Raw genomic sequence first — 24,603 nt, 5'->3', positions numbered from 1 at the left:
GACCCTGGAAGATTCTGGAAAGGTGGGCTTTGTATCTCCAAGTGGCTCCTTCTTCCACAGCAGTCTAAAACCAGAAGGGTGGAGCCTTCCTGGGCGATGACCCCTTGGCTCCAAGCACTGAAGGGTGGAGTGGATGCCACCATGGCAGCCAAGCTTAGGAGGAAGAAAGGCAGCTGCAGGGAGCTCCGGGGCTCTCTGCAGGGTTGTGAAAGGGGGCTGCTAGCTGCTTGCCCAGGATCTCCTTGTACCTTTAAAAAGGTACAAGGCTATCTGCTTCCAATCATCACTCACAATGCTGAGACTACTCAGCAATCCCTGGTCAGGCCAGCTTACCATCAAAGCAGGACCTGCATTACATCATAGGGGAGTGTGGGTGGCTTGATGTTTTTTATGTAGTGTAAAGAAATTGGTTATGCCCTTCCGTGAGAACGAACAGCTTCAACACGTAGGCTGTATGTATGCAAAATGTTCCTTTGGGTAAACGGTAAAAAGAAATCATCATGGAATCCTAAGTAAGTGGCCTGAACTGAAAAAAATAACTTGTTCATTTTGTCTGGCTCTGGCTTTCCATGAGCAGCAGTGAGGAAGCTTCCCGAGCTTTCAGCCACAGCTGGGGCCACCCTGGGAGAGGCTTTGCTTGTGCTCTGGTTTTCTGAGTTCTCTAAGACCTCACCAGCTAATGTTGATTACTCACAGCTCTAAGTAATCTCTGTTTTATTGTAAACCACAGTAAAATTCTAAGCCCCCGAACTTACTAAGTGGACCCTCTTCTTGACCAAGGGGATCCAAAGGAACCTGAAAAACTAGTTCAGGCCATGAAGGGCAGGTGGGGTCAGATATGCCTCGTTATACCCTCCTCCCTTTGGAGTTCAGGCACAATTGGCCGGCATGAACATTAAGAAGAGACCCTGAGGCTGACAGAACAGACTCTTACAGTAATACGATACTAACTCCAACCTGACACTGGCATAACATCACATGACAGCTAACAGGCCCTAAAAGGAAATCAAAATATTTTACTCTAAAATATATTTCCTTGGCATATTTTGAAATGGCCTTGCAAAGCTGTCTCTTGTAGGGGAAGTTTGCATGCAGGGATGTCCAACCTTTTGGCTTCCCTGGGCCACACATAAAATATACTGATGCGCTAAAAGAAAAAAAAAAGGTCCATGCATTATTTTTGTGGTATGTGCCACCACAGACAACTAAGAAGGTCCTTGCATTCAAATGGCTGGACTTGGGTGAGACTCTCCTTCCCTTGCTAGGTATCTCTTGCGACTCTGACACCTTTGGTAAGAGACATTTACATTTAGGGTCAAAGCCGGCTTCTTTGAGGTTTCATCCACGTGAAAGGCATCTTATCTTCCAGACCTCCTGACTCTACTTACCTTAACTCGAGCTGATTACAATTCTTCAGGTAGCGCTTAACTCTTTGAACCAATTGTCAATTAGGAAATATTTAAATCTACCTATGACCTGGAAGTCACCCCCTCCCTCACCCTCTGGACACACACTGCCTTTGAGATGTCCAACCTTGCTGGCCAAACCAGTGTATACCTTACATATGTGGGTTTATGTCTTCTGTCTCCATAAAATGTATAAACTCCAGCTATAACCCAGCTATCCTGGGCATATGTTCTCAGGACCTCCTGAAGCTATGTCAAGGGTCACGTTCCTTAACCTTGGCAAAATAAGCTTCTAAATTGATTGAAACCTAACTCAGATACTTTGTGGCTTACACTTGGTTTACCATTTTTAAGGTCAAAATTCAACCAAGTCTCAAAGCTATCTCTTTGAAGCAGATATCAACAGGATAGGTATCTGAAAATAGCCTGTGTGTCTTGTCCGCTGCTTAATAGTAAAGACAAGGTTTGTTTTTGTTGGAAACGTCCCAACATTTTATTGTGAAACATTTCAAACATAGTTTTCATAATTTTACACTGAATAACCATGTACTTACCTCACAGCTTCTAACATTATTATAACATATGTGCTTTATCACATAGCTATGAATCTATCCATGTTACGAAAATTTTAGCTATATTTTTTTTTCATGGACTTTATTTTTCTAAAGTTTAGCTTACGGGGGCACGGCAGGGGGAAGCATGCTTTTCAAACACTTTTCAAACACTTCAAAGCATGCTTTTCAAACACTTCTTGGTGTGAATTCCTGCTCGGGCACTTACTAGCTGGGAGACTTTGGGTAGGTGTGTAATTTTGTAGAGCTTTAGTTACCACTGTTACAAAATGTGGGTAACAATGCCTACGGGTGCTTTGCAGAGTATATGTGATAAAGTATAGGAAGTGCCTTGCACACAGTCAATTCAATATGCAGTAGGAACACATAACCAATTTTTGGTGCTCAGGCTATGCTATCTATGAAACAAAATTGAATTAGTTAAAAATAATGACAACAATTATCAAGCTATAGATGAAGCAAGAATGGCAGAATGTTGATGATCACTGTTGGAGCTGGGTGAGGGTGCATCGGGTCCATTATGTTACACTGTTTACTTTCTATACATTTGAGATTTTCTATAATAAAATGAATAAGACATTAAAAAAGCAAATCAGTCACTAGATTTTGTAAAGCAAAAAAAAAAAAAAAGGATACTATATTTGAAACATTTAATAAGAAACCTCTGAGGAAGTAATAAGTGGTGATACTGGGGTTACTGGCGCAGGGTTGGGGGGCCCACATCTCGCTCTCACAGCTGTGGGGCCACTTGGGGTGGGGGAAGATAAGCCTTGGGTATTTCGTAAAAGCTCCCCAGGTGATCTGGTTCACTCCTGAGTGAGAACCCCTGTACTGGCAGAAAAGTGTGAAACCACACTTTCCAGCATATTAATTGTGAGAATACGTACTTTGCATAATGCAAAGCTTGTGCCTCTAGCTAATTTGCAGGCAGATGACACAGTGTGAGAAGCCTCTGATTTAGAATAAAAACTATTTGTAACCAAACAGCCTCCCTCTGTTAAGTCAGGGGTGGGTTAACTGAGGACCTAATTAGAGTGCATTCTCCCACATCACTTATCAACTGTCTTAACTCACAGAGCTAAGGGGTTCCTTTAGGGCTTTCAGAATTGGGAATCTGGAGAAATGTGGAGGGGAAAAAAACCCATGGACAATATTAAACAGAAGTAAAAGGAAAGACTGCTCTTTTAAAAAACAAAATGTCACCCTCCTGTTCTAGTTCCTGAATTCCTTCCCTTCCCTGCTGTGGCTCATTCTCTCTTATTCCCCTTTGCTGGCAGCTGGAGGCAAGGAGGGGGCTGTGATGGAACTGCTGGGTGAGACAGTATGTGTCTGGCGCCCTCTTGGTGAGCCTGAAGTGGCGTCTTTGTGGGCTGGGCTCATGTGGAGGCAGCTAGAGTGGGCAGGCCAAGCCAGGCCACCACGGGGGAGCAAGGCCATTTGCTATTCTTTGGGTTTCCTGAATGAGGCCGGGAAACAATGCTTATAACAGAGGAGACCTGCATACAGGGCGTGTGCACACATGAGCACACACACTCTCAGAGGACTGAAAGGATTTTTATACCTATGTGTGATGGACTGAATCGTGTCCCCTCAAATGCAGTTACTGAAGCCCTAACCCCCAATGTGACTGTATTTTGGAGAAGGGGGCCTTAAAGGAGGTTAATGAAAGTTAAACAATTAAAAAGCTAGGGCCCTGATCCAATAGGACTGGTGTTCTTATAGGAAAGGGAAGAGACAGCAGGGGAACATGCAGAGAGAAAAGGCCAAATGGGGACACCAGAGAGGGTGGCCATCTGCAAGACAAGAAGGGAGGCTCACCAGCCCCTGACCCTGCTAGCACCATGTTCTTGGACTTTCAGTCTCCAGACTGTGAGAAAAGAAGATTCTGTTGTTTAAGCCACTCAGGCCTTTCCCCTGACAGAAATGCCCACCTGAAAGAAACCTTTACCTGTTTCTCTGGCATGGGTTATCTACGAATATGTTTAAGACTTATTCAACACTTTTGTTATTTTTAAGCACCTATGATGAAAAAGACACAGTGTTGGACATAGGGGTGAATTTTCTAGCCTGAAGACCTAGGAAGAAGTGGCATTTAAGATGAGCTGGATAAGCAGAGACTGACTAGCAATTAAATAAAAAAAGATGATCCTTGCAGAAGATTAGACTTAGACCATAAGCGACAGCAGGAAGGCATCCCAAGAGGTTAGAAAATGAGTGTTCAAAGCCCTCCAAGGGCAAAGAGATGGTTGGGTTTTGCTACAGGATTACATTGGAAGTAAAAGAGTTAGATGTGATAAAGAGGTGAGTTGGACAGACAGATCATAAAAAGCCTCAGATGCCAGGTTAAGGTGTTTAGGACTTTCTTGGGGAGTAACAGGAGCCTTGAAAAGTTTTGAAACAAGAAAATTACAAGATTGATACATGTGTAAAAAGGGAAAAGTGAAAGACTTGACACTTGACACAGAGTAAGCACTTATGAGTGTCAGGCATCATGTCAGCACCACATTTCTTCTTTTAATCCTCAAAACAGTATCATTTTGGGCATGAGCAAGTTGAGTCACAGCAGGGTGGTGACTTGCCCAAGACCCCACTGGAGCTCAGATGCAAGCACGTGCCAGTAGCAAAGTTAATGCCCTGCCCATCCTGCTATTTAACCTGAAGCCCACCTCTCACACCATCATCTATTTTCCTCCCAGTCAGAATGGCTATTTTAAGAACAGGGCATGGAATGTACATTGCTTTTAGGGTTGGAAAGCAGGCAGATTAACCACAAAAATTTCCAATGCACAGGGCACCTCTAGAAATATCATTCAGCCTTCTAAACAAAGCCATATGTATATCAGTTCTTGCTGTCTGTATTAGTCCATTCTCACACTGCTATTAAAGATATACCTGAGATTGGATAATTTATAAAGGACAGAGGTTTAATTGACTCGCACAGTTAAGCATGGCTGGGGAGGCCTTAGGAAACTTACAATCGTGGCGGAAGGGGAAGAAAGCACATCATTCTTCACATGATGGCAGGAAGGAGGGGTGCTGAGCAAAGAGGGAAAAGCTCTTTATAAAACCATCATATCTCATGAGAACTCACTCACTATCAGGAGAACAGCAGCATGGGGTTAACTGCCCCTGTGATACAATTACTTCCCACCAGGTCCCTCCCACAACATGTGGGGATTATGAGAACTACAATTCAAGATGAGATTTGGGTGAGGACACAGCCAAAACATATCAATGTCCTTTCTTATTACAACACAGTCAAAGGGTCAAGTTGGGAATTCTCCTATTATACCCTTTAGTATCAAAGTAACCAACCAATGGTCATAATTTACACATAAAGTTGCAAAAATGTATAGGGGACATAGTGGTCCTGGTAAGTAGCCACCCCAACATTGACTATATTTTTAACACAATATGAACAGCTGCTCTCAAATAACCTCTGCTCCCCCAACTCAACAAGATCACCCAATATCCAGGAAAATACAATGCTATTTTCTGTGTTTGCCTTTAAATGACAAAGTAAGTCATGCTATTATCATTTGATCTTTTGATCCAGCTGCTCTTCTATAACTTCAGTTATATTGAAAAAATGAGAGTAAAAATTAGGTTAGAAAGAGTTAATGCCCTTAATATATAAAAATCAAAACATACCATGGCATATGCCAGCAGAACAACTCATATTGTTAAATGTGCTCTCCCTCAAGGGCAAAGCTTCTGGTATTTTGGAAGCAATACTTACAAAGGTAACTATCTTGAAAATTATGTGTGTACTCTAAGATACAATTGTGGCTAAAGGTTTGTTAGAAGAGAGACCAAACTGCTGAAAGCATCACTTCTATTCAATGCACTTGCTGCGCTGTGCACCTACAGTGTGCTAGCACTGAGACCAATGCTGGGACTAGAACAGGATGAGCAAACTGAATCACTTCAGGGGTTGCTAAAATCCCCTTAAAACTAACAAGGGTGTAAAAAACTTTTTCTTTTTGACGTTAGAATCAAATTCTGAGAGACATTCCTTTGAAAAATAGGCAGCATACTTTTCACTTCCTTGTCTACTCACACCTCAGGAAATCACGTGCTGTGGCTTTTCTGTGAAATTTCCCCAACACAGCCTCTCTCTTCTACCTTCCAAAGGCAGTAGGGTGCGAGTGGGAATATATGCAAGTATGTACTCATGCACATGTGTGTATGTGGTTGTTCAGGATTCCTCTCTTTTTGCTCTATAGATACATTATACTTTTCACACTGCAGCATAATTGTTGGATATATTTCTTATCCATTTCACAAACTCCTTCGAGGTATATGCTGTGTCTCAATGTATCTCTGTTTTCCCAGGCTAGGAACAAGGCCCAGCACTGTTTCTTACATGTTTATTGAGTGGATGAATGATTGTTTCAACTGTGAGCTTTGTCTTCAGGCTCCAGAGTGTTTGACAGTCAAAATATTCCTCCTGGTAGTACAAGCAAAAACTTTCAAAAATTTGTATGTATGTGTACAAACAGATTTCAGGACAAGCTTATTGATGTATAATTTATATACAGTTAAGTTCTCCCTAAGTACTGGTAAGTGGATACAATTGAGTAAGAGCAGGTGGTTCCTACACACTTGCCAGGGCCCTGTTCTCAGGGACTCCAAATGAATGGAGGGACAGTGGGGCCTGGGAACCTGGATTTTTAATATCTTTTCAGGTGATTCTGGTAAAAACTTGTCAAGAGTCCCTGAAGCAGATGATGCTCTGCCACTGTATTTTATATTTCCTTTCCTTTTCTCATCCCCAGGACAGTCTATCACTCTCAGTCAACTATTAATACTGAGGATGAAACCAAAACATTTCTGCTCAGCACCCTACTTGGAAACAAAATCTAGGTACTCAGCCACTTGGCTGGAGTCAACTATAATTTTTGGTTATTTAGCAGAAATACAGATGCTAAATGACATTTTGAAATAAACATGAGATATCCACCTAAAGAAATAAAAAGGTTTTTATTTATTTGGGGTAAAAGGATTGTGATTGGGGGCTCTAAGTGTGTATTAATATAGGGAAATGGTAGGGTAAGAGATGAAACCAAGCCATTCACAACAATATTGTTCTAATTCCAAATGCACCATCACACCTTAAGTTTTTTTAAATGGTGGATTTTAGGGGATCTGTGAATAGTGAGGTTGACATCAAGTCAAAATCCAAGGAATATAGCACTGAAGGGAATTTAAGAAAATTCATTTGTATTACAGAAGGGCTGGCTTTGCAGTACCATCCTTCAGTTACTGAAAGATAGGAAAAAAAATATGATCTTCTCTAGCCTTCACTTAAATAAGAATGTTGGAAGATGTGGGGTTATGGCCTCTAATTAAGAATATGGGACAATCTTTTCCCTATTTGAATTTCAGTTCTTACAGATCAGGGTTTGTACTTGGGTAAAGTCTATCACAACAAACTCCAGGAGTCTGTCACCATTCTTTTGTCATTTCTTCCTCTGAGATTGTGATTATAATCTAATAATTCAAGTAGTGGGGTCAGTGGTCAGAGACTTGACATTTAGTGAAAATGGAATCTAACCTTTACTGAGATTTCGTTGCGAATGATACTCAAAATGGGACTGATGTATTGGGAGAGTATCTGACTAGTTAGAAAAAAGAAACTGGCCAGGTGCGGTGGTTGATGCCTGTAATCCCAGCACTTTGGGAGGCTGAGGCGGGTGGATCACCTGAAGTCAGGAGTTTGGGACCAGCCTGGCCAACATGGTGAAACTCCGTCTCTACTAAAAATACAAGAAATTAGTCGACCATGGTGGCACGCACCTGTAATCCCAGCTACTCAGGAGGCTGGGGCAGGAGAATCACTTGAATCTGGGAGGTGGAGGTTGCAGTGAGTCGATATTGCATCACTGCACTCCAGCCTGGGCAACAAGAGTGAAACTCCGTCTCAAAGAAAAAAAAAAGAAAGAAAAAAAGAAACCTAACTGTTGTTAATCAAAACAGAAGTATAACTGGTATAAATACCAGATTAATGCCTACTTGTTTTGCTGAGTCCCTGGGGGAGATTACTAGCTAGTAAATATTTTATGAATCCATTAAGATGGGACTTTAAGAAAGAATGATTTAAAAAAAAAAAAAAAACTCCTGGCTTTGAAAAATGCCAGTGAATTACTTCTAAGAGAAAGAAAATCATGGAAACTCTGCTGTGGAGAAATTTAAAAGTATGCTTTACACTATCATTTGCAGGCAGTGTATGTTGGTCTCACCAGCTGCCAGGACTGGCAGAAAACTGCTGAGCTAGCAGTTATGACCAAACCAAGCATCTCTCTGTAATTAGAGTTAGCTGGTGGGGGGAAATGGCACAAAGAGGACAGAAATATGGGGTTTCAGACTAGGGGGAGAGCAAAAGAGCAGATCAAGTTTCTTTTGAGATTTAAATGAAAGAACCTAGCTGGGTGTGACCTTGGACTATGTCTTCCACACTGCTGTGCTGCCCAACACCATAGCCAGTAGCCACACTGAGCACATTTCCAGTGGCTTGTCCAAATTGAGATAGGCTGCAAATGTAAAATACACATGTAATTTCAAAGACTTGGTACAAAAAGATCTCAGTAATTTGATGTACTGACTGCATGGTAGATGATAATGTTTTGGACATCCAATGGGTTACAATATAAAATTTAATTTCACTTATTTCTTTCTACTTTCTTCTAACCTGGCTTCTAGATAGCTTTAAATTGTCCATGGTACTTGACTTTGGTTTCTTTTGGACAGTGCTGATTTAGACCTTTGCTTCTTCACTTGTTAAATGTGGCTGATGGTGGGACGCTGGGGTGGTTCAGATGGGAGGAGATACTGTGGGTGACAAGGTGACATGTCAGGGTAAAGCATTACAGTGGCTGCTTGTAGACTGAAAACTTTAGCTTAGGGAGTATGAGGGATAATCACAAGAGACCCAAGCTAATCTGGTCTGTCCTAGTTTATTTTGTGTTCTTATATACCTGTGACTGGGCAATTCATAAAGATGAGAGGTTTATTTAGCTCAAGATTCTGCAGGCTGGCAAGTTCAAGTAGCTATAATGCTGGCATCTGCTCAGCTTCTGAGGAGGGCCATGGGCGGGGTCAAAACATGGCAGATATGTGTGAAGAGGCCAAACTAGGAGGGGTGTCCTCACTTTAGAAGAACCCTAACCATTCCCTTGAGATCTAACCCAGTCTTGGAAGCATGAGAACTCTATCATAAGAATGGCACCCAGCTGCCCATGATCCAAATACTTCCCAACAGTGCCACACTGGAGATCAAATTTCGGCATGAGATTTGGTGGGAGCAAACCATATCAAGGTCTATCTGGGTCCTTCCCAATCTCTATGTGCCTCAGGTGGTTAACGTGTGAAATGAGAGGCAGGACCAAATTCTTGCATGATGAAGTAAGTCTAGAGGAGCTCCTTACGTGCGCCATTCCCAGTCACTCCAAACTCAAGAATAATTCTGCTAAAAACTAGTAGAATGACCAACAGAGATCTGTAGCCTCTACCAGGGCCCATCTGGAGAAGCACTGCTATTTATGTTAGATCTGCTTCAGGCCCTCTCGGGGACGGAGCTGACAGAGTTCCTGTGACGTGTCAACACAGTAAAAGACACACAAAGAGCAAAGAGTGCAAGATGGGAACAACAGATGTCACACCCCTCTTAAGGACTAGGAAAAATTCAAAAAAGGAAAATCCTGCAGATCATGATATGCAGAGGGAGAGGTATTTACTTTCTTTTAAACTTACATATGAAATACCTAATACTGTACTGTTAACCTACCAATTAAAAAAATCCAAGATTTTATAATAACACTGTGGCCTATTAAGTAATCCAGTTAAATAACACTTCCATGAAACACCACTTCCCCCCTTCAAAAAATCAAGCATCCCCCACATTAAAACAGTATCATTTCCCAAGCACATTAATTTCTGTGTAAAAGAGGATGTTAAAAACAAACATACAAATGACAGACAATGAAATTCCATTTATAAACAAAGCAGCCTACCCAAGGCTGCCTCAGACAGCAGTAGTGCTGGTGCCGTAAACTGGCAACTGGGCTGATGAGTTTCACGTGTCTGAATTAGTCACTGCCATTGAAAAGTCAGGATGGTTAGCATAAAGATCCCGGTTTCTGGCCAAGCACGGCCCACTCGTCTGAGGCCCAGCAGCACCTGCCCTTTAGATGTGAGTAGCATGTGCCTCTCCAGCTGCAGTCTCCTGGAAGACTCTCCTTATTTAGGGATCTACCTAGTCCGGCAGGCACTTGTGGCCTGAGGCAAGAACTGTAGTGGGGGAGGCATGGCCAGAGAGGATGAGAGGGAACATGGAATTGTTGAAAAATCCTGGCTTTAAACCTGATAGTTATGGCTTGATCTTAGCTCTCTCATAGAGGCTGGGTGACCTTGGGCAAGTCACTTCACTAGTCTATGCTGTTACAAGGGAAGAAAGTGAAAAATGTTCTACATGTGAGGAGCCTGTGTGGTGAGGAGTGTGTAGTAAATGCTTTGCTAAAGTAATTCCTTCTTATCCCAAAGGCAAGGAAAAAAAAAAAGTTTAGTCTAATCTATATCACCACAGCAAAATCCAGGTGACCACCAAGGAAATGGCTAGAAAACTATCACTGTAAAAATCTGCAGACCTAGGTCATACACTACAAATAATTGAGGAAGAGAAAGGAAAGAGTAAAAAATATCAGGCAATATCCCAAAGTAATAACTGAATCAGGTGAGGATTATCCATGGTTACTCAAGCCACTGGATGAAAGGAAAGCCGGAGCAGGATGTTCACTAATGACCCACGTAACAGTCTACTGACGATTTATTAACTCAAGGTGCACCTTGACAGTGGTTAGGACTATAACCATCTTACCTAAGAGATGAAACCTAGCACTGAGGATGGTGGAACAAGGTGACATCTTCTGCCCTCTGATGTGATGCAGTATCAGGTGCATAACATCACTTATAAAGTATTCTTGCCAAAAGATGTTTAACCTCCGCTTAATAACAAGCCTTTAGATCTAACAAATTTTAGGAAGAGAAGAGCAAGTTGAACAATGCTGTGAAGAAGCAGACGAACTCAGAGTATAAGACACTCTATAGCACAATAAACTTTTCAGAAAGTAATTTTTCAAAAGTTATGTGATGAATGAAGGAAAAGTTATCAACCAAATTCATCAAGTGTATTTGATCAGTTACTAGATTTTGGGGTAGGGGTGGGGAGAGGTAAGTTATAAAATATTGTTTGGACTATATTGTTGAAATTTGAATATAAATTGAATATTAGATATTATAAAATTATTAAATTTTTAAGATGTGGAAATAGTATAACAATATGGTTATATAAAAGAATGTCCTTATTCCTAGGAGATGGGTGGTATAATATTTAGAGGTGAAGTGTCAAGATGTTTGCCACTTTTAAATGGCTCAGCAAAATTTTACATAATATGTATAATTTATATATATAATGAGAAGAGGGAATAAAGCAAATGTTGCAAATGTAGAACAAATGGTGAATTTAGGTAAAGGACATAAAGTGTTCATTTTACAATTCTCCCAGCCAGCAAGTTTAAAATTTTCCAAAATAAAAAGTTGGGAAAGAAAGTGGGAGAGAGGGAGAGGGAGAGGGAGAGAAATACAAAACAGGAAAGGAAAAAAAGGTGAGATAATATCACTACTCCTTCTCTCCCTCTTTCAGAATCCCTTCAACATCTATATTCAGGTCAGTTTCCCTGGGTGTCTTTTCATTCCATATGGTTTTATTTTTACCAATTTAATAAATTGTATTCTGTGCTTATCAAACTGATGCAGCCATTGTCTCAGCTCCCTTGCTGGCTGACAACAAAACTAAGGTTTAAACAAAGCTCCAACAGCTCCTGCAAGGGTTCACCAGGTAGGCATGAAATCTAAGATAACAAATCAAAAACTTCTGAAATCAATACCTAATTTGCTATCAGGATAGTTTTTAAGCCAGGTGGATGTGAGGCTGTGGTTAGAGCATCCTACTGGGATCTCATCTTTTCCAAAGACAGTACTCTCACACCTGCACTGGACACTGATGGAAACAGGACAGGTACAATACAACATGCTGGCCAGCCAGGCCACTGGGGTTTTAGAGAGTCTATTTCCACATGAAGTGTGCTATGCCTGAGTTCTGGTGCCTGGGGCAGCAATCGCTTGACCTGCAGAGTAGCCACTCTGAATTCAACTTTCAGGGAATAAGAGCTCCCAAGAAGTAGAAACTAATTCTGTGATGCCTTGAACACAGAGAGAGCTATAAAGGATCTGGATTCAGATAGTGCAGGTGTGCCTCTGGCTCAACTGCATTCTAGTACAACCTCAGAGCCGGGTTTCTCAATAGGGGTGCTATGAACACTGTGTTAGGGACAGCTCTTCGCTGGGCAGGACTGTTCCAGGCACTGCAGGACATTTACCATCCCTGCCCCACTTTCTCTTGCATCATGTGCCAATGGTACTTCCCAGTCTTTGTGAAGACAACAAACCCCTCCCCATCCCCCACACACATTCCCAAATGCCTCCTGCCTTAGACATCAGCTAAACTCTCTGAGCCTCCAATTGGTGATAACATTGATTGCCCTGCCTAGGAAGTGGTTTGGGAAGATCAAATGTGCTTCAGCTCCTTTTTTATTTGAGATGGAGTCTGGCTCTGTCACCCAGGCTGAAGTGCAGTGGCGAGATCACAGCTCACTGCAACCTCCACCTCCCAGGTTCAAGTGATTCTCCTGCCTCAGTCTCCTGAGTAGTTGGGATTATAGACATGTGCTACCATGCCTGGCTAATTTTTGTATTTTTAGTAGAGATGGGGTTTCACCATATTGGCCAGGCTGGTCTCCAACTCTTGATCTCAAATGATTCACCCAACCTCAGCTTCCCAAAGTGCTGGGATTACAGGCATGTGCCACTGTGCCCAGCTAGCTCTTTACAAACCTAAATGACCTATACAAATGATAACCTAATATGCATCTGCACATGCAGCTTGCCATCAGAGGCAAGGCTGCGGGGTGGGACCAACCACCTGGACCCCAGGTGGGAGCTAATACAGTCTTATCTCTCTAGTCATGCACTAGAATATGTGACAGCTACTTGTTCTGAAAATGTTTCCCCTTAATAAGTGGGAAATTTTGGTTTTTAAGTGTTGCTATAGATAAAAACTACAGCACAGTGTGAATTTTAGACTGAAAGCAGATGGCAAATACTTGGGTGATTGTTGCAGAGAAGCAGGATGGCCTCCTGCAAAGCAGCTTCAAGGAATATGGTTTAGAATGTTGCCAAAACTAACCTGGAATGAAAATGATACTCCTCTTAGTGAGCAAGTGATACAATGATTGTGGAAATTACTTTAGGAATTAAGATTACACAGTAACACAGAAGAGACACCCTACCCTCCTAGGCACAGGGCTGATTTTCAAAATGATGTGCTTTAGGGATCTATTCTTTAAATCTGTGAGTGATGCTTAGGGAAGGGAATCAGTCTTAGAGGTTGGGCCAGACTGCTGCATGCAACGTCAGAGGGAACTGTAAGCCCTGCAAAAAAAGGTGAGAATGGAGACTGGAACAGGGATTCTCACAATTTAGGGTGCATAAGCACCACCTGGAGAGGCTGTTAAGAATTAAGCCACACCCCCACCACAGGGATTCCGTGTCATTCCACCAGTCTGGGGTGAGCCAAGATCTACGCATTTAATGAGCTCTTAGGCTGATTCTGAGGCAGGGGCCCGGAGGCTGCTTGGGGAGACTCACGGACACCTCTTCAGAGGGCTCTCTGGTGGCAGCCTCTGCCTTTAACTCTCCCCATGGGATATTCTTGCTCTCATGTCATGGCCTTCATGACTTGGAATTTAGGTAAAAGCATTTCTCCAGCCCCTAGGTCTGGTTGGATTTGGTTACAAAATTGTCCGTTTTCACTCTTTATCTCAGGTCCTCCTCCCTTGTACACACATTGTGTAAATAAGAAGCTAATTTTATTTTGCTGACGGACAGAAAGTTCTGACCTCTCTTCGAAGGCCAAAAGTCCTAGATATTAACAGAGAAGTGAAGGAGGCACCAAAAGGCTGGGATTGAGGAGGAAGAGCAGGTGAAAGACACTGTCCTTTTTTTCTTTTGAGATGGAATCTTGCTCTGTCACCAAGCTGGAGTGTAGTGGTGTGATCTCGGCTCACTGCAACCTCCACTGCCTGGGTTCAAGCAATTCCCCTGACTCAGCCTCCCCAGTAGCTGGGACTACAGGCGCATACCACCACATCTGGCTAATTTGTTGTATTTTAGTAGAGAAAGGGTTTCACCATGTTGGCCAGAATTGTCTTCATCTCCTGATCTCATGATCCACCTGCCTCAGCCTCCCAAAGTATGGGGATTACAGGTATGAGCCGCCGCACCCAGCCAGCAGTCTCAAAGAACAAAAGTAAAAACAGATAGATACCTACCCTGGGTCATAAGCCATCAGCAAAGGCATGGAAATGGCCCCGAGGATCACCTGTGGCGGTGGGGGGAGGGGTGGAGTGGCCCCTGAGAATCACCTGGGGGCTGGAGTGGAGCAGGGGCAGTGCTGGCTGGGACACACAGGGTTGCAAATAGATAATTTTCCCACAGACACTTCCATAAAAAGCTCTAGTGCCAGCACGGTGTTTCTATCACTTCCCTCAACTCTGCTTATTAGTCAGTGTTCCTGAATGCCTACAAATCCCATTCACCTTAAAAACAGTAGACGGATAAAGTCTCTGTTTCTCTGGACTTGGCCATCTGAAATGAGATCTTTTATCTTCATCTTTTCTGGCTTTCCAGAATACATTTTCATAGCATTCTTGCAAAAGGAAAGACTATCAGAAAAAGAAAAATGATGGGTAGGTAAAGCTGAAAGAGTATCATACCACAGCTTTTGGTAAGAAAATATTTATGTCCACAGCACACACCACACCCTTGCTGGGAATATATTACTGGCCTAGAAGCTGAGTGAGTGCATCCCAAAATATACTTCACAAAAAGCACCATTACCCTCCCAAAATAGGCCCTATAATTAGGTAAAGTCTTTTGCAGTGGGTTGTCCTATATCATAAATTGACATGTGTTGCTTTAATCTCCCTGCTTCAGCAAATGTAGCCATACTGGGCTAAAAAAGCTCTCAGCGACTAACATTTAAACCAGATTGTGGTGTCACTAGCAAACTGATGCAAATAAACAGCCCTGTGTACCAAAATACTCAATCTCAATCATCTGTAATGAGATCTCTCTCCTCCCTAAGCACATTTTCATCACACCAGAACCGCCTTGATTCAAAAGGAAGGACTAGCCCAGATTGAAATACCGTTTAATCTTAGAGGTCATCGAATGACTAACACATCTGAAGAAGCTGGGGTTAAAATTCAAAATACAAGACAATCTCTTTTGTGTAAATGCTGGGATCATGTTGTATGAGTCTTGTTTTTATCTTTAGTTGACTGTCATTCCGTATAAGTCGTCAGAGGCCCATCTGTCTGTCTGAATTGATTTAGGTCATTTTTTGCTTGGAGTCAGAGGTAATAGAAGAGATAACCTCTTAGCAGCCCTTCCACTCAGATGATTTTCTGAACGAATGTCTTTGTGTTTTTTTAGAGGTATATTTACATATAATCAAATGTTAAGATATTTCAACTTTTAAACCTTGAAGATAATAAGTACTTTAAACAGTTACACTTTAAAAACTACTTACAGTCTCAGAGTTTTGTCAGCCTGGCATTGCTGAGATTTCGGGCCCGCTCGTCCTGCATGTGTGCCTGAGTGTGCGCTGCTGATCTATGATATGTATTTTAAGACATTTATCAGCATCCCTGGCTTCCACCCACTAGATGCCACTAGCACACACCCTCCTCCCTCCCCTAGTTGTGACAACCAAAAATGGCTCAGATATTATCAAACATCCTCTAGGAGGGCAAAACTGACCCCAATTGGGAACCACTGCTCTCTCTCTATGTATTTATGTGTTTATATATCTCTCCTTGGCATGGCCAGAAAAAAGAAACCTAGGCTTTTCAAGGCACCCACCAGTTTTAGTTTGCTTTTTGTTTTTTTTTTTTTTTTTTTTTTTTTTTTTTTTTTTTTTTTGAGATGGAGTTTTGCCCTTGTTGCCCAGGCTGGAGTGCAATGGTGTGATCTTGGCCCACAGCAACCTGCAACCTCCGCCTCCCGGGTTCAAGCAATTCTTCTGCCTCAGACTCCGGAGTAGCTGAGATCTGCAATCTCATGTGCCACCACGCCCAGCTAATTTTGTATTTTTAGTAGACATGGGGTTTCTCCATGTTGGTCAGGCTGGTCTCAAACTCCTGACCTCAGGTGATCCACCCGCCTCCACCTTCCAAAGTGCTGGGTTACAGGCATAAGCCACCATGCCTGGCCTGTTTTAAGAATTTCAAACTTCCTATGACTTGTAATGAAGAGTCAGAATCTGTGACATAGTACTGCCTCTAAAGATTTATCAACAGCACCATGCTGTCTCAGACTGAGGGTGCCAGGACCTGCCTTCATTTCAGACAAGGCCTGTAAGAGGATTTGTTGCGCCTGGTGTGTTTCTTGCGCTGCCACTCTCCCTACTTTTAGGAGCTCCTTTCTTAGAAGACTGCACTAAGGAAATCTTTTATGGTCCATTACCAGACACTCCATACTGATTGTGAAGGAGGAGGATTGGGTGTCTGTTAACAGCATCCACAGAAGCAATGCACCCCGTCTGCTCCTCCTGGGCCAGACCTGTGGGGCTGAGTGGCTAGTGCTGGCCGAGGTGCGCAGGAGAGGTGTGGGGAAGCAGAGGCTTCCTCATGGAGCTCTGCCAGATGGGGAGAGGTGTGAAAACGGCATCAGAGGACAAAGAGGCCAGGACAGGAGATGGTAAGTTCACCCAGAGAAGAGAAGATGAATGAGGAAGGATAGTGTCTTCAAATATTTGGTGGGCTGGAGTGTTAGAAAGTGAGTGGACTTACTTCGAAGGTGACTAAGAGCTGTAGGTGATTCAATAAATACCACATTTATGCCTTCTATGTACCAGGCACTATCCAGGCACCAAGACTCTAGGATGGAACCAGACTAAGTTCTTGTCCTATGGAGCACATATACTGTATTAATAGTTCAATATAAGAACTGGATTGCTTTTCTTTCCTCCCTCCTCCCTCTCTCCTTTGCATTTCCCACTTTTTAACAAGTAGGGCTAATTGTTCAATTTTTAAATGCTTGTTTTTTTGCATTTGAAAAATTCAGTTTTAATTAACATTCAGGAGAACTCACCCTTTCTAGTGTACAGTTTTGTGAGTTTTCACCAAAGCATACAACTGCACAAATACCTCTATGATTAAGATACAGAACGATTGTATCCCCCCACTCCCCAAGGGTTTCCCTGTAGGCCCTAATTGTCCTTTTAACTGAATCAAGGTATCTTGCACAACAGCAAGCTCCTCATCTCTGGAAGAATTTGAATTCCCTTATCAGGGATTTGGTAGAAGACATTTTTTTGGCTAGCAGGGGATTGGGCCAGATAACCTCTGAAGCCATGTCCCTCTCTTTGATTCTATGAAATGGGAGCAAGGTCATCTATAGACATCTGACCTTAAATACTGGTCCATCTGCGATGCCACGGCTTTGTCTCCCCTACCACACATAAAGACCCCACCCAAAAGCCAAATTCTTTTAGTCAAAGCTCAAAAATTTCAGCCCAGTAACTGGATCCCTGTGAAGGCTATGTAATAAGCATTGACAAAAACGTAAAATCAAAAGAAAGGTTTGGAAATGAAAGTGTAAACATGGCAATTGAGGTCCAACCAAAGGTATTGTCTACCCTGACCCTTCTTTTCTCACAAATGTGATTCAAAATGACATTAACTCCAAAAATGAACAGAGCTCAAACAAGGTGACCTCACTAGTTGTGAAGGTGGCAGCAAGGGAGTTAGCCAAGCTTTTCTAAGAATGGGTCACCAGGGCTGGAAAAGATGATAAATATTGCAGGGGTTCCCACAGGTTCTTATGAAGTGAATGTTGGAGGAGGGGTTGTGGTGAGTAGCTGGGATGCCCTGGTAACATCAAATGCAGGTAACCGGCCCATCCCCAGCAGTCCTCCTGCTGGAAGACAAATATGCCTTTCAGTAGCTTGACTTCAGTGGGAAATGCCCAGTCTTCAAATAAGCCTACTCTGTTCCCAAGAATGACTGGCTTTATTGAGCACTTACTATGCTCCAGCACTACCTACTTCATTTTATTCTCACAACAACCCTATGAGGTAGGTAACATGATAAGCCTCATTTTACAGAAGAAGAAACAGGCTCAGAGATGTTAATCTAACAGCCAGAAGGTACAGAACTTAACTTTTTAACCCAGGTCTCCTGATTCCAGAGAACGTCCTCTTTACCTGCCAAGAAGGTCTGGGTGATTGCTGAATTGAATGTTCTTGGTCTCCAAAGACGACTGTTATGCTGATCTGTGGGCTGGCTATCAGGCAAGCTGGAATCACAGCTTCCTTTAATTTCCCATTTCCTAGGCTGCCTGCTTCTCTTTCTTTTAATATATGGGTCACAAGGATCTCTCTGCTTTGGAGACTTTATTCTTTTGGTCTGCAAGTTTATTACTCTTATGTTACATGGCTGGCTTAGCACGTAAGCTGTCAAGGGTGTTCTTTAACCTGCATCCAGAAACTTTCCTAAATCTAGACTTACTACGTTTTAGGAAACTCCATATTGCTTAATACAATCAGCAATAACAAGAGAAAGTGTCATACTGTCAGAAAACATCAATTCAATGTCACATTTAATTATAAAATTCCATTCTGCCTGAGTTCAGTGCAAAAGTAAAAGATGCACAGAACCAGGCAATAGCTTCCCTTCCTGAGCACCATTTTACAACAAGAGACATCTCAAGTCAATGTAGCAACGCTTACCAAAATTTCCGCCAACGATCACAAACTTTATATACACCACATGTCTTCTAAAACAGCGGCAGGACTGGTCCTGAAAAACAATACCACAACAAAAGAAAAGCCACATCATTAAACAGGAATAATTGAATACATATTATGTTTCTCTTCTGTAAACTGCAGCCTCTTCCTCTGTTTTGGTCACCCAACAATGTACTGAATTTCACCTAGGGCTTCCTCTGTTTTTCCCAGGAAGATGAAACCAACTTACAAATTATCTCAACACTCACTAATAAAAAATTTAAAAACCAGACAATGAAATATACCAGAAATTATGCTTATAAATATTTGAATGTTTAGCCCTTTGAAACACTTGAAGACAAGAGAACAATGGAAAAATGTCTACAGTTGAACTCTTAGCAGATTCCCCCAAACCAATTTTGCTTTCCTTTTTTTTCCAGTAATATCCTCCCTTCTTGCCTGCTAGCTGTGAGACCCTGGGCAGTTTTCCTTTCTTTTCTAGGCTTTATTTTATTATGTGTAAAACAGAGATGATTGTACTGACCTCATAGGGTTGCTATGAGGATTATATGATATCAATGAAATAACATATATACATGACATGGAAGGGCTTGTAACAGCCTCTGGCACACAGTAAACCTGAGCTGTGATCATCATTCTCCCAGTCCCTCAGGTCTGTAAACTGACACAGCTTTCCTCACCTCCACTGCAAACCCTGGCCCAGCCCTGCCCCATAGGAGTCCCACAGTGGTGCTGGGAACACGTTGCTTCCCCCTATTCTTGTTACACTCTATCTGGTCAGCACCATGCCTAGCATACACTGGTCCCCTGGCCTCCAGTTTCTTCCCTTCTCATCCAACTCTCATGGCTGCGCAAGGCATCCTTTCCAAATACAACCTACACAGCCGGTCCTTCCTCAGCAGACGCATCTTCCACCACCTCCTACTACCTGCGAATTTACCATCGAGTCATGTTAGCCTGGCACTCATGCTCACACCAGCTTTTCCACATGATCCTATTAAATGCTGCAGCACCCAGTGGCCTGTCCTACCTCTGAGCCTCTAGGCAGGCCATCCCTTCTCTGGTAGGAGGCCTGGCCATTGTCAAAGGCAGGGGCTCTTTACCTTTTGTGCTATGGCAGTCTAAAGACATCTTCCTCAGAATGATGTTTACAAATGCTTCAAGCTAACACAAAATGCACAGGAGTCAAAAACAGTATATTGTTATACAGTTATCAAAATATTTGACAGAATTGAGTGTCTTTCAATACTTACATTTTCCAACAAGTCTAACAACCACTGTAATTTTGAAGTACTATTAGGCATAAATGATACATCAGAATATCTCTAACTACAATATAATATAAAAATATTCATAATTTCTACTAAGGGCAAATAGCTAATGCTACTTTCATAATATTAGGAAATGTGTGATTTGAGATAAGGGTTAGAGACAATGATGAGGTCATGTTTTTCCCCATCTAACTTCACTGGCCTCCTGAATTACATGCATGGACCTGGCTTTCAGACCTAGCTTTACTCTCATTGCCTTTTCTTTTCTTCTTCTTCTTTTTTTTTGAGACGAAGTTTCACTTTTGCTGCCCAGAATGGAGTGCAATGGCATGATCTAGGCTCACCACAACCTCCACTTCCTGAGTTCAAGTGATTCTCCTGTCTCAGCCTCCTAAGTAGCTGGGATTACAGGAATGCGCCACCATGCCCAGCTACTTTTGTATTTTCAGTAGAGATGGGGTTTTTTCCATGTTGGTCAGGCTGGTCTCGAACTCCCAACCTCAGGTGATTCCCCCCACCTCAGCCTCCCAAAGTGCTGGGATTATAGGTGTGAGCCACTGCACCTGGCTTCTAATTGTCTTTTCTATCTTGATTTTCCCAACTCAGTATTATGCCTTTTTATTTTTCTTTTTAAAAATATTTTATTTGATATAGGTACTTTAAATAAATACACTACTTTTAAAGTCAGGCTTTTAAGTTGTCAGGGAAGGTCCTTTCTTTTTCCCCAATTTAAAATTCCTTTCATGGCTAATAACACCTTGCCTTATCGCAGGCAAAGCAGAGAGGCACTCATCAGGGCTGTTAAGAGTCCATCCATGGGTAATGGTGCAATCTGTTTGTCCCACACGAGCTCAGGTAATCGTTAATATTATCTCATCGCTCCTTGGCAGCCTATGAGATCCCAGATGGGACACCTAAGCAATCTATATTTAGACTACAAATTACTGAAGTTAGGCAACACAATGTTGTCTGGTTTAACACTTCTCTTTTGAGAGTGAGCGATTAGTCCATGCTGTTGACTGACAGATCTCCTGGGAACAGACTAGCTGTTCAATCTTTCAGTCACTATACAGGGCACCTGTGTGACGCAAGCACAATGCCTGCCTTCCTGGAGCATCAAATCTAGCAGCTTTCCCCAGCTAGTCCAGAGTAGCAGATAATCTCTCAACCTTTCAGGTCCTTTGAATAGACAAGACACAGCTGGTGATTTCCTAGGCATGGGCACTTTGGTGACTCACGCTGGTGAGGCCAGGTACAGTTGCTCTGGCGTCTACGAGAGACCACAATCAAGCTCCACCTTCCCATAGTCCATAGATGTGAGTCCGTGGTTCTGAGGCAGGTGGGCCAAATAGACTTAACAGTGAAATTCTACGTCCCCTCCTGGGTGATGTTGTCTTTGCACATGAGGTCCAAGACAGCAACTACCACAATGACCATCTCAGGAAGGTCTATTCAGCACCTGGCCACATATTTCATGCTGAGCCACTGAGCCTGTGATTGCACAGCCTCAGGATGGACACTGGTCCTTCCATCTTATCAGCCTTTTTCCTAAACAGCTGCAGCTCAGGAATCCTGTGTATCTTTTGTCAAGCACAACAAAATAACAGAACAGTTCTTCCTTTTCAAATGAATAAAGCATAATGACTTTCTCCACTGAAAACCACTTATAAGGGCATTGTGACCATTTGCTTTGGCAGAAATTCACCATTGGCAGCATTTTTCACTCCCAATATCATGACAAGTGACTCTTAGGACAAGTAGGGGTGTATTCTCCCTCCCCAATAACCATGACTGATGAGATTTCCACTCACAGAACAAAGGCTGGCTTGGCACACTCTTTTTATACTTAAGGCTATCTCAATCCATTTCATTTGAATTTGTTCTTTTTGAGACACACCTTTTTGAATTTGCTCTTTTTGAGATATATGGTATTCATTACTAATAAAAAAAGCTGAATGATAACAAAACAGGTGGGATGACTATTTCATCTTTTGTTTCCAGAACTGCAATGCCTGCATCACAATAAACGAATGAAATTTTTATGGGTGCTCCCACATAACAATTCTACTTTAATATATACTACAGAGTATTGTATGGCTCCCAGTTTAAAGTTCAAATGCAAATTACACACTGAAAACAAGCATCTCTAATATAGTTCTCATCTGCATGTGGTCATTCCCTCTTTCCTCTTCCCAACAGAGCCCCTATATTTCTTTACCCACAGTGTCCATGAGCCCATGGCAGCACCTTTGGCTGGGAGTAGGGGTGGGACAGTCAAGGTTTTGCAGCGTGCTAACCTGCAACATTCACATCACCTGGGAGCTCGTTAGAGCTGTCAGCTGAGGCCTCACCCAAGCCAACTGAATCAGAATTGATTGCGCAAGATTCCCCAGCTGATCTTCGTGCTCACCAAAATTTGAGAAGCACTGATCCAAGAGATACCCATTCCTACTGCCAATGATTGGTTTAAGTATAAGCATGTGGCCCAGCACTGATCCAAGAGATAACCATTCCTATTGCCAGCGATTGGTTTAAGTATAACCATGGGGCCCAATTTAAGCCAATGAGATGTGAAGAAAGTTTTTCTGGAAGCTTCTACTCACTCTTTTGGGAGACGCTTCCTCCTTCTTAAAGTAATGTGGAATGCGATGCTTAGAACTTCCACAGCTATGTTGCTCCAGTATAAAGATAAAGTTGGCCCACAGACAGAACAGACAGGGAAGCAGAGTGTAGGTTATTGCATTAGGTTGGCTTTGAAGTCTGTGGCATCTCTGGATTTCCAATATATATCTTATTGTTTAGGACTTCTTGGGTTTTCAATTACCTGCAGCTGCAAAACATCCTGACTAATCAGTCTCCAACAAAGCATTATAAAAAGAACAGAATGCCAAGGCACTGGGCTCAGTCACACGTGGGACAAGGCAGTACATCCAGAGATCAAAAGCCACAGTTCAGAGACTCATTTTGCTCAGGGAACTGCCCCAATAGTACTTCCAGTTCTGATAACCATGGTACATTTCCAAAAGCTTTCTAAATCAGCCAGTCTAAATGATTAACTGAGGAAATGCTGAACATTTTCCAAATTATTCTAACCAGGATGGTCAACAGTTGCCTTCCCCAGAAGCCACACTGATATGTCATTTCCTGCAAAGACAATGGGAGACTAATTGCTCAGCTTGAGACTCTAACAGGGAAGACAACCTGTGACATGTAATTACTGAAGGGTAAAAAAGGAAAAGCTTGAGGCTCTCTGAATCTGTTTCTGGATCTGCTCCAATTACTTGGGGAAAAGGGAAAAAAAGAAAAGAGCCAGCTGGTCTCAGAAAAGATTTAGGGGGCTGGCAGCTCACTCAGGCAGCCACCCGTACAATTTTATACATATCATTGGTACTTACTGAAAATCTTTCTGAGGAAACCAAAGAGACCAGCTATTACACAATATCATATGTAGCTGTGGTCTAATCCTGCTTCGCACCTAGAAGTGATATAGTCAAGGAGAAATGGATGTCTGAATGGACATTATCTCTTTGGTGTGTCCTAACTTCTTAGCCACAAGAGCATATTTCTGGAGTTAGGTTTGTTGTATGGACTTGATGAAGAACGCGCTTTCTATCAAGGAGTGGAACACTGATTGTTTCTCCACAGGATGTTCCCAGGTTCTAGCTCCTCAGAACTCATTCTCTCTCAATACTGTTTTGCTATCTCTTTCCTGGTACATACACTTCCACTGTCCCAACTATCATCCCATGGGGTAAGTTTCACACTACATCTCTAGATCTGTCCCCCGTGTTCCCAGTTCCTCTGCTCACCCCCTATACAGACAGTGCCTTCAGGGCACATATTTTGTTTTGGTTACTGTGATTTTCCCGATGCTCAGCACAGTGGCTGGCACTGAGTATGGAATGTTTGTTGAAAGAATAAATGAAAGGCTTCACTCAGACTCGAAGAAGCTCTTGCCATCATCACCTCTCGCTGACTGTGGCCTCTCTTTTCCCCTGCTCCCAACACACACACACTCTGGTTACAGCACTTCTCATGTTGCTCCTAGACTGTCTCAGCTGAGAGAGATTTAGCAGCCCAGCCCTGTGCTTTACAGATGAGAAAATGGGTCCATTGAGGCCAAGAGACTTGCCCAGGGTCTTATGATTAGTGGGTAGCAAAGATAGGATTTTAACTCAAGACCCAGCATGCCTGCTACCAGGCAACTGACCAGTTCAAACACCTTCAATGGTCTTTCAATACAACCTCGTGTACAGGGCCTGGTATGCAATAGGCATTTAATAATATCTGCTGAGTGACTGAATAAATTAATGAGTCTCATGCATATTCCAATGGGTTTTAGTTTCTCTTAAAGTGGAACCCTTCTCAAAAGACAGACAATATCCTGTATACAAAATGAAGATGGGAGGAGCTGCTCTCTCCTCTAA

General features: G+C 42.5%; 1 protein-coding gene across 2 annotated transcripts in view; it reads right to left on the bottom strand.

Annotated features, from left to right (window-relative positions):
* The window catches only part of FYN (FYN proto-oncogene, Src family tyrosine kinase), a 145,337-nt gene that overhangs the window by 106,978 nt on the left and 13,756 nt on the right, over positions 1–24,603 (bottom strand). For both annotated transcript variants that reach the window (XM_074397592.1, XM_074397590.1), the window contains exon 2: positions 18,888–18,957. The gene's annotated coding sequence lies outside the window, so the exon portion shown is untranslated. The remainder of the gene's footprint in view (positions 1–18,887; positions 18,958–24,603) is intronic.

Source organism: Saimiri boliviensis, chromosome 4, assembly GCF_048565385.1.
Source record: "Saimiri boliviensis isolate mSaiBol1 chromosome 4, mSaiBol1.pri, whole genome shotgun sequence".
NCBI lineage: Eukaryota > Metazoa > Chordata > Mammalia > Primates > Cebidae > Saimiri > Saimiri boliviensis.
The sequence above is the reverse complement of the archived record's forward strand: the minus strand, read 5'-3'. Positions and strand labels throughout refer to the sequence as shown.